The following is a 6,006-nucleotide window of genomic DNA, read 5'->3' on the forward strand; positions in this document are numbered from 1 at the left end:
AGCCTCCCACTGGTCGTCCAACTTTCCACCCAGGCGAGAAACCCGTACAAGTACCCTTTCGCCCACTAGGAATTCATCTCCGTGCACCAGTCCACGATTTCGATGAGGATGGTCCCGCACTTCTTCCCCCACTATCCTGTGGATTTCCCGCAGGTTCCATTGGTGACTCTGAACCCATTCACTGGCTGTGCAATACTCAAGTTCCCCAGGTACTGACAGGTTTAATTCCTCGACCTTCTTCCGAGGCCGTCCAAACATCATCATGTAAGGGGTAAACCTGTTAGTGCTATGGACTTTATTGTTATAGGCCCACACAAGTTCGGGGATGAACTCAGTCCACCTCGCCTTCTGTTGCTGTTCAAGCGTCCTCAACATCTGTAGCAGCGTATGATTGAACTGCTCACAGGCCCCATTCCCTTGCGGATGATAGGGTGTCGTCCGCAATTGTATGATGCCATAGACCTGCAGCAACTCAGTCACAAGTTTACCCTGGAAGCAGGCCCCTTGACCTGAATGTAGCCGCTGGGAACACCCGTAGGTCAGGATAAAATGCTTACAGATCACTTCCGCTGCGGATTCAGCGGTCTGGTCCCTGGTGGGGACAACCACGGCGAATTTTGTGAAGTGATCAGTCATCACAAGGCACGAATGGTGCCCACTCCTAGAATACCCAATCGTCAGGTAATCTACCATTAACACCTCCAGTGGGGCGAAAGTCACGATGGTTTGAGCAGGGGCCCTTTGTTCAGGGGACGTATTGAACTCGCAGGGCCGACATCTAGCACACACCTCCCTTACAACTTCTTCCAAGCCGGGAGCGTATACAAATCGGTGCAACCATCGATACATTTTCTCAGGCCCAAGGTGAGCACCTTGGGTATTGGCCCCACGAGCAATGTCTGGGGCTGCTAAGGATGGGATTACTACCTGCCATTGGTACCCTAACTCAGCCAGTAAGTAGATCCAGCGATGCAACACTCCCTCTGTTATTGTCAGTCTGTCCCACTGCCGAACCTTTGGCTTCTCCAACCTCAGCTGAGCTCTAGCTTTCACATCAAGCCAAGTTTTCTGATTCACCCACCTCTTTACTCATGACAGCCAGGGGTCCGCGTTCTGTAGATCGGCCCATTCTTGACGAGTCTTACCCAGCAATCTGACTACTCGTGTCACCACCCCACTTGAACGTGCCAGATCTACAAACTCGGGTAATCACCTCAGGTTAGGAATTTCGGTATCCTCGAGATCTTCATCTACCTCACACCCTGGCGCATCTCGCGTTACCTGTGGCAGGGCATCCGCATTGGAGTTCCCTTTGCCGGATCGGAACCGAATCGGGTAATTAAATTTGGACATTCGCGCCACCCATCGCTGTTTTAACGCTCCCAGTTTGGCGTTCTCCAGATGCGCTAGCAGGTTATTGTCTGTAATCACAAGAACCTTCGATCCCAACAGATACTCAGCAAATTTTTCGGTCATGGCCCACACCAGTGCTAACATCTCCAGTTTGAACGAAGTATAGTTATCAGGGTTGCGCTCAGTGTCCCGTAGGGATCGGCTGGCATACGCGACCACCCTCTCTCGTCCCTCTTGCTTTTGGGCCAACACTGCTCTCAGCCCATGCAGACTTCCGTCCGTATATAGAGTAAAAGGCCGGTCAAAGAGAGCATATGCTAACAGAGGTGCCTGTATGAGAGCGGCCCAAATTTGGTCGAATGCCTGTTGTTGTCGATCGGTCCATTGGATAGGCTGATTCCTGGGGCCCTGAGATGTCCCCCTCAATAACTCATTCAATGGTTCACACATCTTAGCGAAGTCATTCACAAACTGACGATAGTATCCGGCCAAACCAAGGAAGGCCCGCGCGTCTCTCACAGTTCTGGGAGTGGGCCACCCCTGGAAAGCCTGTATCTTGCTCTCGGCCGGACGCACCCCATCCGCTGACACCACATGTCCCAGATATTCAATCTGGGTCTGGAACAAGCAATACTTTTTGGGTTTGTGTGACGCCCCCAAACTAGTCAGGGTATCACAGGGAACTGCACCCTCTTTTCATCCTGGTGCAGAACCCACCCTCCATGGTTCTGGGATCCTAAACTTTGATGTTGCTTCCACCAGCATTCAAACCCTAGTCACCTTACACCACACCCGGGCAGGCACACCAGTGGGTGGTCTAGATGGAATAGGGCTACCTGCCTAGGGGTCAGACAGACTGGTGGGAGGGACACAGTCAGAACAGTGGTAGCCCTCAGAGAGTGAGGAGCTAGGGGGAGTTGGAGCTCCCTGGGAGACTTTGGCTAGGTCACAGACGGTGGTCTGGGACCGGAGGAGTCGGAGACCCGGTCGCAGGGTATTGGAGAAAGGAGCCAGACTTAGTTTTCGAGAACGGTCGGCACCGGAGTACCTACTAACCGAACGTGTACCGAGCAAGGCGGTGCACTGGATCCTAGATCAGGGAGTAGCTTCACGCAACCTGATAATTAACCTGTGGAGGATAGTATCTCTATGAACTGTCCCCAAGAGCTCAGAGAACGAAGACACCAACACAACGCGGGGGATAGGAGAAGTATTTTGCCTTTCCCAGAACAGACAGAGACTCTTCAATCCTTGGCAACGGGTATGAGTCACGCACGGTCTACGCGTTCAGCTTGCGGTAATCAACACAAAACTGTATGGACCCGTCCTTCTTCCGAACCAGTACAACCAGCGCAGTCCAGGGACTCTGACTCGGGCGGATCAAGCCATTATCCAACATTTGCGTTAACATACTCTTGACCTCCTGGTAAAGATTCGGGGGAATCAGGCGACATCTCTCTCGGATTGGGGCCACGTCCCCTGTGGGTATCTCGTGTTCTACCGCCTTTGTGCAGCCAAAGTCTTCATCACTCCTGGACAAGGCAAACTGGTATTCCCATAGGGTAGTCTGTAGCTGTTACACCTTTTCCGGTGTTAGCTGGGTTTTATCCATCCATCCATCAGCTCTATGCTCTTCTTACCATTCCACATGGGCGTGGGTGACTATTCTTCTGCTGCCCGCATCGACAGAGTCCAAGCAGTCTGGCAGTTTCCTTTCAACGAGAACTGATTCTTGTGGAGAACTTCTTCATCGCACACATACCCATCAGCCAGTTTTGAGCCCGACACCAAAGTCGCCTCATGGCTCTGCAAGTTCAGGCACCTCACCGACACCCTCCGATTTTGTACAGTGGCCAGCGTCCTGGCAATCATGAAGCCTCCCATGCTTTCGGACTGTCTCACTGGCTCCAGAATTACTTCCACACCATTCAGCTTCCTATGGGTCCCCACCGGCATCAACACCAGCTTCTCTCGATCCGGAGAGATAGTGACAGCGGGGCCACGTGAGATACACACCACTCCCACTGCTCTTCCTCCCGCTGAACTCTGCTGTATACCACACGAACGGACCATCTGCTGTAGGGCCCTCTGCATGACCTTATGAGTTATCACTCTTTTTCCTGTATCCTGGGCCCTCACGCTCGAACAGAAGAGAATCCAGTTTCCTCAGGATGTTCATCCCTAGGACCACCGGGAGATTTGGCCTTGCCTGCGTTTTCACTAGTATCACTCCCTTGGTTCCCAGCTTCTGTCTGCACAGCTGCACCTTCATCTATGCGATGCCCGCTACTGGAATCTCTTCATTGTTAGCCGCTTTCAGTCTTAATAAATGCCATGATTCTGGTTTAGCAGCTTCCTTGAAGTACGTCTGGAAATATTCCACCAGCATAGTCGTCACCTCTGATCCAGTGTCTACCAGACACGCGAACTTCTTCCAAGCAAACTTTACCTCTAGTACAGGACTCTCCGTAATCAGATCTTCTGAGCAGAGTTCGGGCATTGGTTCTCAGTTCTGCCTTGCCATGTGCCTAGCTACAGTGAGGGCTTCCCTTTTACTGCTGTTGCAGTTTCTTCTGTTCTGCCCCTCCGGCAATCTCGTTGCAGATGTCCAATCCCTCCGCATCTCCAACACCAGATAGGCCCTCTCATCCCGCTTCTTGCTACCTCTGTTCTGGGGCCGGCCGCTGTTCCTCATGGTGTATAATGCCGTGACTGCATGTCCACCATAGGAGGCGGCATTTGTCCAGGCATGGGAGTATAGGGGCATAACGGTGCTGGGTATGTTGGTGGCATCCCCTGAGCCCGCATTTGTTGCATCTGTTCCGCCAGACTCTCCACAGGCTTCTGCAAGACTGCTAGCTTTACTTAGACAGAGTCTCGACTCAATTCCCTTGTGTCAACTGTTTGCATGTTACTCCATTTCAGAGCAGACTTTACCTCCAGGGTCCGCGCCACTGCCTCTTGTTGTATTTCAGCGTAGGTAACACCAGGGGTACTCCTTGCGTTCAACAGTAGTTCGCTCCTTAACATTTAATTTTGGATCCCCTCAATGAACTGATCACGTAAAATGCGATCAACCTCTGCCTCAGCGCCCACCGTTACATTTAACTTCTTAATCTCCTAATGCAATTCTTCCAATGCGATGCTGTGGCGCCCCTGACCTGGTCAGGCACCACTGAGTACTGCACCCATGCTGGGAACAGTACAACACAGGTAATCCCGAAGGCTGACCGGGGTGTGGTACACAGGCGCATAGTGATCAGGTCTCACACATGTACCTTTGAGAGGACCCCTGGGGATCCCAGGAGGGGGAAAAGCCTTGACCTCCACTGGAATAGTGGAGGGGGCCAAAAGCCTCCATCTCCTCTCAAGGGGTGTGGTGGAGAGTCTGGTTGCTAGGTGGCGTAGGCAAGAACAGGAGAGGAGGGGCAGTGAGCCAGTTCAGTGTAGAGTTCAGGGAGCTCGAGTGAGGAGCAGACCCCTGGGGCTGTGCAGTCTGACAGCGCCCGCGCAGTGGCTACCGACGGGGGAGAACGGTCAACTAGGAGTGCTACCCGAAATCCATCTTCAGCTAGAGAGAGAGCAACGGAGTGGGAAGTAAGGAGACTGCTAGAGAGTACCAGGCCCAAACGGGCGGCAGATCTCGATGCGGGGATAGATCCACCTTTCCTTGCTAAACCTGCCGGTGTGGGGCTCTCAAAGCCCACGCCACAACACCACAAAAGCCGCAGCCACGTAGCCACAGTTAGGGCCCATAGTTCGCAGGAGGCAAGCAGCTGGAGTGATCTGGTCCAGGCGACAAGCAAACGGCAACTGAAGGGGAGTGAGGCTTCAGCAACTTCCCTGGGTGACCCCCATAGGGACTCAAAGTCGGGGTTGCCCCAAACCAAAAAGGGCTAAGGAAGGCGAGTTGGTAGTCACCCTCACAAGTCAGCCTGAAGGACACCTGGTTCCCACTTGGTTCATCCCAGCTACGCCCGGGTCACTCACCCTGCCATCAACTGTGAGTAAAAACCCTGAAAGACATCCTGCTTGTGTGGAGTCATTCTGCGCCTTGTAGTTCTACACATCTTCACAGGGCCCTGGGGCTTGCCTCACTCTCAGGAGGCTACTACAACTGGCTGCACCCACCATCAGCCCCAGGCATCCCTTAACCTGCAGTGGCGGTCTCCACTGACCGCAAATCTGAGAGTGGCGTCACGACAAATAGAAGATTTCCTACCTGTGACAAGATCCAGCTGCGTGGAGTCCCTGAAGGTAATGCACCGACACAGCGTTAGCGGGGCTTCACAATGCCATACTGAATCAGACTCTCTCTGCTTCTCTGAATCTGAGCAAAAAACTGTACTCGCAGTTGTTCAGCCGCTGCCACGTGGTCAAAAGTTTTTTCCAAGATCTGAATTATTTCATCTACTGTCTTCGGCTGTCTTTCTGGTTTCAGCAGAACAACCTTGCAGGCATTTCAGTCCAGAGCATTCAGTGCGACCTTGGGCTGCAGTTGGGGTGTACGCTGTGCAAGGCAATGGCGTTCTTCAGCCGGCCCACCCAATCACTGAAGAGTAAGTTATACCCTTCAAACTTAGCCAGATGATTTAGCAGCGCGCCCGTTGCAGAGCACCCTATTAGCCGCTCACTGCTGGTCACCAAGGAGAA

Source organism: Anomaloglossus baeobatrachus (assembly GCF_048569485.1).
Source record: "Anomaloglossus baeobatrachus isolate aAnoBae1 chromosome 5 unlocalized genomic scaffold, aAnoBae1.hap1 SUPER_5_unloc_24, whole genome shotgun sequence".
Lineage (NCBI taxonomy): Eukaryota > Metazoa > Chordata > Amphibia > Anura > Aromobatidae > Anomaloglossus > Anomaloglossus baeobatrachus.